The sequence below is a fragment of the Artemia franciscana genome, unplaced genomic scaffold (genome assembly GCF_032884065.1).
Source record: "Artemia franciscana unplaced genomic scaffold, ASM3288406v1 PGA_scaffold_89, whole genome shotgun sequence".
NCBI lineage: Eukaryota > Metazoa > Arthropoda > Branchiopoda > Anostraca > Artemiidae > Artemia > Artemia franciscana.
Window position 1 is genome coordinate 681,982 of NW_027062717.1, and position 14,437 is coordinate 696,418.

Here is a 14,437-nt window from a genome sequence, read left to right on the forward strand (position 1 = left end):
GTAGTTCAATCTTCTATTACAAAAAAATCGCCAATTTGTGCCACTAGGTGTTTATTTGGCTACCCTATCATTGAGACTGACACCCTGGCATAGTTAATGAAAGTAATTTAGTTACACTAGGCTATCAAAGCTGGAGAAAACCCATATGATGGCCAGAATGGAGAACATAAAGCTTTCTTTTTTAGCCCCGAAGATTTGTCTTCAGATTCTGATGAAGATTCTGACCCAACGCATTTCCCGCAAGTAGAAAGTGGCGATAATACTGAAAATCCAGAATGTACACCCAGTAAGGGATCTTCATCAGAAGTTGAAAGTATTGCACTCTGCGAAGATGCTGGCCAGTCCAGCTCTCCTACTACTTGGACAAGTAATAGAACAGAAAGTGAACCAGAGGCTACCAGAGAAATCAGTGAAACAGCTTCTGTTAGCATGTCTCCAACCACAGAAGGAAATGATGGCACAGAAACGAGAAATGATACATCCAAAAAGGTCAGAAAGAGGTTAAATAACAAGGAAAAGTGGGTGAAAAATCAGATTAAGAATGCAGTAAACTCTGGAAATGTTTATCTGAATACTGTTACCAAAAAAAGTACATGGAAAGGAGAAGGAAGTGAAACCCTTTAATTGCCCTCATTCGTGTCCTTTCAGATGTTTTGAACATTTCTCAGAGACTGATCGTCAGATTGTGTTTAAAAACTTTTGAGCATTGTCAAAAGATTCCAAAAGGATGTACTATTTGAAAACAACGAAACCTTTACCTAAAAAAAGGAACAAAAAAAAGAGAGACTCGCCGGAAGCATACGTTCGGCTATTTCCTGTCAGTTCATAAGAAAACTGTGGAGGTCTACAATGGATTTTATTTTGCTACCCTAGACATCGATGATAAGCGTATACATTATGCCCATAACTTATCAAGTGGTGGAGTACCTCATGTTAGTGTACCACGGAATCCTGTGAATAAAAGTAAAGAAGAGGATCTCGCGTACATAAGAAAGCACATTGAAAACTTCCCAACCATTGAATCTCATTACTGTCGTGCCAAAACCAACAGAAAGTTCCTCGACCCTTCACTCACTATAAGCAAAATGCATTCATTGTATGGAAGTAAGTGTGCGGAAGATGATAAGTTGCCTCTCAAGGAACACATGTACAGAAAAGTTTTCAATTGTCAATTTAATCTTGAATTTCATGTTCCTAAAACTGACAGATGTGATGTTTGTGAAGAAAAAAAGGTGGCCGAAAAAAATGGTACTGAATTATCTGAGGAGGTCAAAACCTCTCATGCAAAACATGTGAAAGGAAAACTAGAAAGCAAAGAAGAAAGAGATAAGGGCAGGGCTTCGGATGACCCCGTATTGTGTTTTGATACGGAAAACGTTTTTTCTTTGCCAAAAGGGGATGTTTCGTCCTTTTTTTACAAAAGGAAGATCACTTGCTTCAACTTAACTGCTATTCTTACCTTTCCCAGACATACAGGAGAGCTAATCAAGAGAGTTTATTGTTGTTTTTGGTCAGAATGTCTTGCTGGTAGAAGTGGAAATGATATTGCCAGTGGTCTTTGTGCTATCCTTGATCAGGTTTTTACTACCTATCCTGACATCAGAAAGTTGGTTACCTGGTCAGATTCATGTGTGTCTCAAAATCGTAACCAAATAATGAGCTACATGATGCAAGACACCCTGAAGAAGCATTCACACGTTCAGAGTATAACGACGAAGTATTCTGAGCCTGGCCACTCCACGATTCAGGAGGTCGATGCTGTTCACAGCGTCATTGAGAGGTCTTTGAAGCACAAGGAAGTCTTTTCGCTACTAGACTTGACAAAAAAGCCTTTGATTGTTCGGCCCCGTGACCCGTTTGTCATTATTCAAATGACCAAGCAGAAGTTTTTCGATTACGCCCAAACGTCCAAATGCTATAAGTATAGCTTAGTTCCATTTTCAAAGGTGAAGTTACTGCAGTTTAAGCGAGGACTATGCAAAAGGGTGTTCAACAAAACTTTGTTTGCGGATACTACTCCTTCTGTAGCACTGATTGCACCAGAGGCTAGCCCAAGGAGGCCATTGCCCAATGTGTCAGCAGTGAGCGTTGTGGAAATGTTGCTGCCTCCTGTACCTTCTAGTACAGTAGTTGAGTTGCCAACAGCAAAAATAAAAGACGTAGAATCGCTTTACCATTTCATGCCAGCAGTAGATGTGGCATATGTGAAAAGTCTTATTAGAAGTTGTAAGAGAGCTGAGGTACGTAGTACTTCAGCTGAAATCACAGCGTGTCCCGAAGCAGCCTCTGTCGTTAATGCTCCGAAGGTTAAAACCAGAAATTCGAAGAAGCTTGTTGCTAAGTGAGACCTCCCACTGATCTTTTGTTGCATTTTATTGTATAACTCCCAGTTAATAGTCGAAATTAAAAAATTCGACTAAAAATAGTCGAATTTTCAGGCGATTTTGCCGAAACTGATATTCATTCCGTTTTATCTCAGGAAAGGCTCACCTTAGGCCAATAAAAATGAGCACAACGATATAAGCAATTTTTCTTCTTAATTCTGAAACAAAAATCAACGCTCTAGCTGTAGCCAATTCCGAGATACAAATGTCAAAATTTTCAAACTCGTTTTTCTCCGGTTTTTGGAAAAACAGATTCGGCAAAACCGCTTTCAGGTGACGAATAGAACAACAAAACGCTAAAACAAGAGGTTTTAGTCACTTGCCTTCCCTGAAATTCCACTAGAAGCAGATAGCTTTCAAAAAATTTCTTTTTTGCATATTTCCCAGATGGGACTGAGTACGCTGCTGGGTTAAGTTATAAATTATGAAAGCACTTGTTTAAACAGCATTTTGACCGTGTATCGGCAAAATGCCCTAGATTGAGATAAGGCAGAATATCCAAGACCATCCATTTATGAAGCGAACAATATCATCACAAGAAAACGATGTATCTCTACTTAGGGTGTATTTTGAGAATATTTTTCTTATTTTTCACTGCTTAACAAGGAATTTTACAAAGAAAAAATTACCTAACTAGTTGTAATGAGAGGAATGCTCAGAATTGATCATTCAGGACTTGATTGAGCCCTGGATGTTAATATACGATCATACAGAATTAAGAAACCTTAAAAATTCGTTCAGAAACAAAGCTGACTTTTTTTTTTGAGAAAATTAATTTTGCCTAGACACTGTCAATTTACTGTTGGCGAGTGTTGAAAAAAATATCATTTATTTTTGGTCAACTACCTTCACTAGTATTTTTTCAAAGGGTTTTCTTTAACAAGAAAAAAACAATAAAATTTCTTTCAGATGCCTCAAGTCTGTCATTTTCATCAGTTCAGGATGCTCATTCAAATTCAAATATTCTGACTATAACATCAAGTTTGCCGTTACCCGTTGCATCTAGTTCTTACAAAGATTCGACTACAGAGACACTGTTTACCAACCCCACCAAGGAAAACAAGCTGTCACTAGCGACCTTTTCCCATGATTCTGAAACAAACACTGAAGTGAAACTTTCTGATCAACAAACAGAAGCATCGAGAGATGACACAAGAGCCGAGATGCGGCAGACGGAGATGATTCACCCAAACAGCAGTGCATCCTCCTCGCTTGACACTGGCATCACACCTTCCTCTGACTTCGGTTTCGCAGTGATACTAAAACAAACAAACAAACTAACATCTGGAGATATTGCGTTTTTTCTTAACGAAAGATGGATACCAAAGAACCAAGCCGAAGTTCCAACTTCAATACAAAGAAGAAAGGGGGGTGAAGTTACTCGTAGACTTAATATTGAGCTCCTCTCCCGATTTCCCTGGCTTGCGGTGAGCCGTCACCAAGAACATGAAGGACTTTGGTGCAGTGTTTGTGTCATAATGAGAATCTCCAACAGTGGCGGAGGGTCGTCGGCTCTGTCTGGGGGTTGGGGGCAAAAAATGGGTCGTCTCGTCTTCGAACCCCTGAAAGATTACTCAAATCTGACCGGAAAAGATGGTGCACTTACATAACATGTCAATTCACAGTATCATATGAATCACCAGTGTAGAGCTGCAGCACTTTTAGCTTCATTCAAGCAAGACCGTCAAGATATCAGGAATACCTTGGACTCTGAAAGAATAAAACAAATGCACCAAAACCGTGAACTATTTTTCAAGCATTGTGGAAACAATTAAACTTTGTGGGGCACAAAATATACCCCTCCGTGGCCACCGGGACGATGGTAAACTCGACAATCAGAGCCCTAATGCAGTCGCAGCAGAAAATGATGGTAATTTCCGTCACCTACTTCGGTATCGTGTTAAGGTGGACGATTCGCTGCTTCAAAGGCTTGTAGAAACTGCACCTGGAAATGCAAAATACACTAGTAAGCAGATCCGAAATGAACTAATCGGAACGATTGGAGAACTTATAAAGTCCGAAACAGTCAGAAAAGTAAATACAGCAAGAGTTTGGTGTCTCATTGCTGACGAATCCACCGATAGACAGACAAGAGAACTCATGGTAGTAGCATGTCATTATGTTTACAAATCAGAAAAGGGTTACGTAATCCGAGAAGATCCTGTTGCCATATTCGACGCTTTTCAAACATTATCGGGGCTCTCTGAAGATGAAGGGACCAACACCACCCAAAACTTTGAAGAAAGGCTAGATGGCAAAAGCCTCGGCAGGCTACTTTTCAGTAAAATCACCAAATCTGGCTTAGACATGACAAAGTGCGTCGGCCAAGGTTATGACAAAGCCGCTAACATGTCAAGCTTTGTAAATGGGACTGCTGGCGAAATAAAGCGGAGTTACCAACTTGTGAATTATTTTCATTCTGTAAGCCATGCCACTAATCTTTCATGCTCAAAGATAGTTTCTGTCCCAATTCTACAGAATGCACAAGATGTCGTCCGAGAAACTATCTCTCATTTTAGCTCGAGTGCCAAACAAGGTTTCTGAAGAAACATCTAATGTCAGACAACTGCAGAGCATAGACCCTGATTGGTCTTTGTACCACAAGATTTGTAGAGAGGCATGAGGCGATAAGTCGGTTCTGGGATTCCTTGTCGTCTATTATTTCCGCTCTGAATGAGATGGAAGGCTGGCTTGACCAAGAGGCCAGTAGTAAAGCACACCTAGTATGTTCTTGCATTGAGAAACCAGACACGTTGATCGAACTGGTCTGCTTGAATTTGTTTTCATCTCTACTGAAACCATTGGCAGAATCACTTCAACAAAAGGACGGCGATCTTGCGAGAGCTTTAGAACTCATAAGCAGCGTCAAGACAACATTAGAGGAAATGCGAGCCCATGCAGAAACTGAGTTCCACTGTCTCTATACGGAAGTCGAGAACATGGCAGAAAACATCGATGTTGCCATGAAAGTCGTCCAACCACGCATAGCCTCACGCTCTGTGTACCGAACGGGAGTACCAAATCTGGATCCAGAAAGCCACTATAGGATGGCGGCATTCATCCCAGCCATGGGTGCCATTCTCCTTGATTTCTCGTTAAGATACAGCTCCCATTTTGCTCATGCAGCTAAACTTTCCTCACTAATTCCAACAATTGTCCATTGTAAGAATTGGGACGATCAGAAGGAAGGATACGAGAAGTACAAGGACCTTTTAAGTGGAACATGTACTGATTTGAAAATGGAATTCCAAATCTAAAAGAGCCACTGGTCGAACGTAGCAACGGAGAAGCCAAAAACGGCTATTTCGGCTCTCAACGGCTGTAAGGAGCAAATTTTCGCGAACATCTTTGTATTGCTCACAATCCTTGCGACGCTTCCAGTTTCAACATGCGAGGCAGAAAGAATTTTCTCTAAGGTCGACATAGCGTGTTCTGCACTCAAATGCACAACGTCAGAGGAAAGATTAGAGGCGCTGTTGTTTATGCAAGCATACAGGAACGAACTGCCGAAAACAGAAGATGTAATAAATTCGTTTTCGATCAGAAAAGCTCGGAGACTGAATCTGATACTCTAGTATGGCCTTTTCTTTCTTTTTTTACAATTTTTCGCACCTTCAATTTGTTAAAAGAAAGGAGAATAACCCAGCTACAACTCTTCTTATCCCACGATACAAAACAAATCTACATAAACGAGACGTACAGACTAACCGAAAAATCTGTCAAGAAGAGGACCGGGTCCGAAAAGAAAATGAATGCTCCTACAACTAGTAGTGATATTTAGATTATTAAGGCGATTTAGGTGATCTAGAAAAGCATAAATGGGACGGTATGATATAGATTAGTACTTCTAGGATTATCTAGATTAGTAGAGGGAGATCTATTACTTTGATTTTTATGTATGGGAGAAGAGGGGGGGATGAGATAGAGACTAAGAGTAAAAAAACATATAGTAAAAAAAAAATATTAGTGAAAGAGCACGCCCGCATTAAACATACGAACACATACAAAAACACACGCACAAATACAAACTCACACACATACACACGCAAAAAATAAAAAATTAGACATAGCTTTATATTACCACAGAAAAAATAGCTAAGGGCTGGGAGTTCGTTTGATTGTTCAGAGTGCGGGGGGGGGGGGCTGGAGAACCTTCACGTTGGTGCCCCTGTTACTACTAATCTAGTCCAGTATTTCATTAGAATTTATTTTCTTATAAATTCTAAGTATTTTCAAATTCTATGTATTTTTTATGGAAATTGAAAGAAATGAGACATTAAGTTTTTTGGTTACAAATCATACAATTTAAGACTATTAAAGGCTAGTATTATGGGTTAGTAAGGACTAATACCCCTTACTCTCAGGACCCCACCCTTATGCGATACTGATTTTTTTGTAGTTTGCAATTCAAACAAGGAGTAAAAAATACTTTCAAGGATGGGTAATTTGATCTTCCTTCTAGTTTACATTTCAGATAAAGAAGGGGGAGATGTACAAGGTCAAGATATTACATTAATATCATTTCATTAAAATTCTCCTGCTAAAAAAAAACAAAAAACTTTTAAATGGCTAATACATTGCCAGCTGTAAGATGGATGGAACATGAAATCAAATGAATTAACAAGCATTCTACAGGCGTATGATTATAAGAGAAAGGTATATCCAGTAGAAAATGGAACTATTTTACATAACAATATTAATACTTTGTGATAATATACATGACATTATTTCAATATGAAATATGTATTCACATTAAAATATTATATTTTTCTCATTCATTATTAGACTTGTGTGGTTTTCGAAGAAATTAGGAACTTTAAATATATTTGTGTATGAGTCCTTTGGTGGCGCAGTGGATTTGACCTTAGCTTGGTAATACGGGACCCAGAGATCGAATCACGCTGCAGGAATGCACTGCAGGGCCGACGCAGGGACCTTAGTAGTCAAGAAGCGTTGTTAATTCTTAAAAAAAACAATAATAATATTTGTGTATGAAACCCTGCCATGTTATGGGTAGGGTTTACAATAAAATTTATAATATAAATACTTTCCTTATTGAAAAAAAAATCAGCTTTGACAGCGTTGGATAGACCCATTAAATATTTTGGTTCTGGTTCCGATTAAAGAATCCTCGAAAAAAGGAGCCCTTAACACAAGTAAAAACCAAATATTCCTTTGCTTGTCTTGGACGTCTTCAAAACATTTTCTAACTTCCAAAGCAACAAGGAAGGACCCCCACATTGCAAGTGCTTCTCAGATATCCTGCATCTACCAGGCGTGCAGTTGGTTTTCAGTATATTTATAGTAAATGTTGGGACCTTGTGGCGGATCAAGGGGCTACTTTACAATCCTCTACCTTTTTAAAAAAAAAGTTGTATTTCCACACTTAGAAATTAGAAATTTCCCCATTAAATACTTTTTTTTATCCAACTCTAAAGAAAAAAAATAATCTTGTCTACTCATTCAGGAAGTCTCAAAGAAGCCATAGTAGTTTATTCATCAAAGAATCTGCTCGCGTCTATTGTTAATATGCATTTTACTGCTATAGGAAAATAGTATTGGCTTTCAAAGAGGTTTTTTTGTCATTTTACATCAGCACCAACTAGATTTACACAAACAAACTGGTCTGACGAAAGCGTTATCTATACCCCCTATCATTACTCTCGAATCATATTGGCGCCCTTGGTCCAGCGCCCCCCCCCCAAGATTTTTCTCTAGATCCGCCCCTGATTTGACTAATTCACCAATGTGATAGCTTCCTTCCTAAGAACCTTACGTTTTTAACAACCAAAAAACTTTTCTTCTGATTCCTTATTAAGCTTAGCCTATGCAAGATGGCCTAGAACACCAAAAACCCTGAGGAATATGCAAAATATTACTTACAGGTCACTGAAAAGCTAAGATCCTTTCCACTATATACAGTTCCCTTGTCTCTTCTTTTGTCTTTCTAGACTAAACGATTTCACATGTCTGGATTTGTTGCCAGTGAAGCGTTTGATTGGCAATTTTCTGTTGACTCGGTCAACTTCTTACTAAATAAAACGGCAGCAGAGAAAAAAGTCAACTCTTGAGTTAACTTTCGCGAGTCGAATCAAACGCAACTTTACTTCTTAAGGCCTTTTTTGCGTCAACCAGCTGGTTTAACAAATGACAGTTTTGGTTTAACCAGCTTGTATGTTTCACGCAAAAATGGAAAAAAATACACATGGTTGAGCTCAAACGAAACTGCATCCCAAAAACACTCTTTTTACTTGTCGGATTGGGCAAAAAATTTCAAACATAAAACATTCGTAATGAATGTTTTCATTAAGAATTCATGAATGTGTCCTGTATGATAGGCAATTATCAGAAGAGTAATCTATTAAAAGTCTCCTGAGTTAGCTAGGGAAGTTTTTTTTTCTTTTTTACTTGCTTTAGCCTGTATCTAGTTCTTGATTGCCATATAAATTCCATTAGTCATAGTTAAATAACATAAGCCTATGTACATAGACTATAGCTTGTTGCTAATTTTTCTGGGTATAGAATGTTTGATTTGTTAAAGCCCTAGAGAAGGACCTGAAGAGAAAGAAACATAATAAAAAAAATAATTCATGCTTTATAAATTTTTGAATAATAGCTGGTAACACATTTTATATACAACCTTGCTCTACTTTACCCCTTAATCCTCCCAATATAAAAATCTATTACTGAAATTTCCTATTTCCCATTTGTTTTGTCAATCTGTCTCTCTAACTACATCCCATGTAGCTGTAAATTAAACCAAATGTGACAAACAATAACTAGAAAAACAGGTGACAGGAGGTTAAATGCATTGAAAATATGAAATTTGGGCCATATTTCTGCACATTAGGAGGGGGATTGAAATAAAGCATAGCCTAGCTGAGTGATTTTCTCTTGCTATATAGGGTAATTGGAAGGTCACTTGTATATGATGCTGTCCCTTTTGGTTTTAGTTAGATAGAAAAAATCCAAAAAAAGTCCCCTTTGAAAAGATAGGAGCTCCAAAGTGAGATTGTATTTGTCAAAGCTTGGAGGTTTGTCTCTTCTGTCTGTTTAAACAAAACAGATTCTTAATTGAAGCTTTGTTCATTTCTATCTTAAGGGTGCCCAATAATTATGATATAAGGTTCTTTTCTTTATTCATTTGTCTTCTTTGTTTTCTAAAAGACTTTTTTTTTAATCAAGTTGTTTCACAAATTGCTCATTTTTTCCAGAGGTTCATTTGACCTACTTTGAAATCCCTGTTCTCAAAATTACATTTGACTTTGTTAAAGCTAGGAGACACAGACCTTGTGTTTGTTTAAAGAAAGTGAATAGACATAAGTAAGTTGTATTGCATTAAAGCCCTAGGGCCATGACAATTCAAAACAAAAAATAAAATTCCCTTTAGAATATTCTACATTGTCTAACATAACAGAAACAAAGAAAAAAAATTACAAAATTTTATTTCTGTGCTCTATTGTCAACATGAGAAGTTGTCCAAAATTTTAAAATCTTGCAAAACATTCATCCCTCATCACATTCACCAGCCATCTCTCATCATATCTACACTTCATTTTTCATCTCACTCAATTCTACACATACATCAAATGACCCACACTCTCATTAGTACTTCCACAGATATGGCCAGAGTAAGGACCATCTTGCTTACATTTTATTACATCTAGAAGTTTTCTGTAGCTAAGTCAGTACTTAAATATTTTCTTACACCTTTATAAACAACCTTAAGATGGTAAAATAGGTTGGATTATCAAAATTTTTAGTGACCACAATATATTTCAATCATTACTGAGTATAATATAAAGGGCAGCACATGGTAAAGAACCTGAATAAATATTTTAAGGTAATTAAAAAGCTTTATTACCCAAAAACTTGATAAAACTAAAAGAGACTTCTTAATGTTTGATTACTTTCAAATATCTACATTATACACAACAATAAACCTTTGCTATAAAGGGAAAGTCAGCAAGGCCCAAAAAACTATTCAATACTAATTGTGCTTTGAGACTGTTAGCTGATTGTCTAAATGATTTTGGAAATCAATGAAGATAAAATGTGTGCCAACTCAACACCAATATGCAAGTAATTAAGTATGGCAACACTGACACATCAAGGTCTAAACTGGCAGTGCTAATTTCCACTTTGTGACCCTTTGTCCAAGAATTGCAATGAAGGGCTGGGGGCCAGAAATCCTGTGCTTCTGTACACCCTCCCTGCTTACCTTTCCCATATTTCTCCATTTGTCCATTTAGAGCTGGTTTAAATCTGTCTAATATCACTGACCACCATTCAAAACAAATAAACTGGCAATACCAGGAATCAAACCTGTACCCCATGGACAAAGGGTTTCTAACTAAGAGTGCTTTCCACTTAGCCAGGAACACTATTATGACCAGAGCAAAACAACAATTTAGAAAAAAAAAAATTGAAAAAAAGCCAAGATGGATTTATAGCCATTTTCACTAATCTTCTATACACATTATATTTTGATTAGACAAGTTATTTTAAGGCAGGTGTCAACAAAGCTCCAGCAGGGATTGCATTTACTTAAGATGCAAACTAGCATGGTGAATGCTTAGCTGGTGAAAACCAAATAAACTAGCAATGCAAGGAATTAAACCTGTACCCCTTGGACAAAGGATTCCCAACCTAGAGTGCCAACAACTTAGCAAGGAACACAACTGTGACCAGAGAACTATTATTTTAAAAAAAAAGAAATATTGAAAAAAAAACTCAATTCATGGTTGTTGCCATTTTCCCTACTGTCCCATAAACAATATATTTTATTTAGACAAATTAGTTTTAGAACAGGTATCAACAAAACTCCATCAGGGATTGTATTTACTTAAGATACAACATGCAATGTAATTGCTTAGCATTGTGATATTCTAGTCTTAAATAATAAAAAAAAAGCAAATTTATATTTGCTTTTTGTTTTCCAAACACTCATTTAAGCAAAACCATTTGCAACAGCAATACACCCATGGTTAGATTAGTGTCTATCCAAAATGCTTTACAATGGAAGGAACACATTTCTTGCAAAGCAAATACTCAGCTTTAATGCTATTCTGTGTCATCTCCAAAAAAATAAACTGTATCAGGTGTATTTTGATATAAGATACTTCTGAGACTTTTAGCCAATCCTGTTAAATAAGGGGCCAGGCATTTCTTCACAATTTATACAATGTGTAAAAGAGCACCAGAGGGTTAGATTAAAAAAACTTTCAGGGGTGGGTCTAAAGGCTAAAGTATGTCATGGGAAGGTCTGCTTACATTAAGTACAAAGAAACTGGTTTCAGTTTCACAGCTTTCCTCAATCCCACTTTATAAGGTTTTAAAGATATGCAATATACATTTCCTGAATTTTGAAAAAAAAAAACCTTGATATGGCTTAAAATGCAACTCAAATAAATGGAATTGCATTTTAAGAGCTAAAGCCAGAGTAAAAGAAACTGACAATGAAAAATTAAGGTAAATCTTGTTTTGTCAAAATTTCAATAGCTTAGGTATAGACCTTTTGAGTAAGCAATTTTCTAAGACTTAGAAATCAGAAAAGGGTTAATGTAGAAGCTTGGCAGTACCTTCCCAGAGTATGTTTTTGACCCTGGATTGATTACTGAGTTTCATTCTTCTAACCTATTCCCTTTCCAAGATAGTGAAAAGTAGCTAAACTAGAGTTTTACCTATTTTTGCCCTGGATTCATTACTGAAAGTTCCATTTTCCTGACCTAATCCATTTCTAAGGTAGCAAACAGTAGCCAAACTGAGTAACCAAACCTAAAAATTTATCCATAGCCCTGTAGGGTAAGGCTGAAATGTAAAGTGTTCTGATGAAGATGCAACACATCTTGAAGCATCTAGTAAGAATAGTAATTGGATTAACAATGCTTTGTGACCACTAGGGTTTTGCTTCATCAATGTTTTATCTCTGGCCCCAAATTGCCAAGTTAAGATCAAACCTAGAGCATCAAAAGAATGAAACAAAGATTTTCGAGTATCTACATAAGTCTTCAAAAGCAAATTCAAACTCTTGACTTGCTTTTTAAGGCCTATGTGAATCAAACTGCAGGATATAACCCAACATTTATCCAAATAGCCCTAATACGAAAAAACAAAATCAAAGCTTACTTCTGTGTGGCTAGAATTATATTTGTCAGCTTATAATTCTTATTTTATATAAACTTACTTATAGCCTACAAATTCTTATTTTTGAAATCTACGCCTGAAAAGTTCAACCAATAATTACAAATGGTTAAAGTCTATGGTTCAAAACAATGACAGTTCTGGTTAAATTAAATAAAAAAAACTAATTTTTTTAGCTGAAAGTAAGGAGCGACATTAAAACTTAAAACGAACAGAAATTACTCCGTATATGAAATGAGTTTTCCCCTCCGCAATCCCTCGCTCTTTACGCTAAAGCTTTTAATTGTTTTAAAAAGTGGAATTGTGGCAAAGAGTCAAACTTTAGCGTAAAGAGCGAAGGATTGCGGAGGAGACAACCCATTTTATATACGGAGTAATTTCTGTTCGTTTTAAGTTTTAATGTCGCTCCTTACTTTCAGCTAAAAAAATTAGTTTTTTTTTAAATTTCTGAACGTTTTTGAATTAATGCATGTTTGGTTTTGGCTCTCCCCACATAAATTATTAAAATGAAATTTGTATATTAATTCTTTTTTTGGATAAATGGCTTTCTCTTAGTTTTGATCAGACGATTTTGAGAAATAAGGGGTGGAGAAGGAGGCCTAGTTGCCCTCCAATTTTTCGGTTGCTTAAAAAGGCAACTAGTACTTTTAATTTTTAACGAACGTTTTTATTAGTAACAAATATACGTAACTTATAAATTAGCAACTTACGTAACAAAATTTCATAATCTTATATTTTTATTATGTATACAAGGGGGTTTGTATCCTCGTTAATACCTCGCTCTTTACACTAAATCTTAAGTTTTGTCCCAATTCTTTAAAAATGACACCTGAATCAGAAAGGCCGTAGAATAAATAGTTGAAATTACTAAAAATACTTTAGCATAAAGAGCGAGGTATTTATCTCCTCCTAAATACCTCGCTCTTTATGCTAAAGTATTTTTAGAACCCCTCATATGCGTAATAATCTCTGTTTGTTTTAAGTTTCAATGCTACTCCTACTTTTCATTTGAAAAAAACGTTTTCATGTTTATTTTTCATTGTTTTCTTATAGTAATGCTAGAAAATCATGCGCCCTTTTCCTTGAACTGTTCTTCCCCATGACAGATTCCTCCAAGGAAAGATCCTCCAACATAGCCCCCTCCCCTCAGCCCCATCCCCAAACAAAATAAAATCCCCCTGAAAACGTCTGTACACTTCCCAATAACCATTACTATATGTAAACACTAGTCAAAGTTTGTAACTTGCAGCCCCTCCCCCAGGGATTGTAGGGGAGTAAATCATCCCTAAATACATAGTTATTATGGTTTTCGACTATGCTGAACAAAATGGCGATCTAAAAATTTTGATCCGTTGACTTTGGGAAAAAATGAGCGTGGGAGGGGGCCTAGAGCTCCAATTTTTTTGGTCACTTAAAAAGGGCACTAGAACTTTTTATTTCCATTAGAATGAGCCCTCTTGCGAAATTCTAGGACCACTTGGTCGATACGATGACCCCTGGGAAAAAGAAAAAAAAAAACAAAAGAAAAAAACAAATAAACACGCACGCACTCGTGATTTGTCTTCTGGCAAAAAATACAAAATTCCACATTTTTGTAGATAGGAGCTTGAAACTTCTACAGTAGGGTTCTCTGATACGCTGAATCTGATGGTGTGATTTTTGTTAAGATTCTATGACTTTTAGGGGGTGTTTCCCCCTATTTTCTTAAATAAGGCAAATTTTCTCAGGCTCTTAACTTTTGATGGGTAAGACTAAACTTGATGAAACTTATATATTTAAAATCAGCATTAAAATGCAATTCTTTTGATGTAGCTATTGATATCAAAATTCAATTTTTTAGAGTTTTGGTTACTATTGAGCCGGGTCGCTCCTTACTACAGTTCGTTACCACGAACTGTTTGATCAGAATT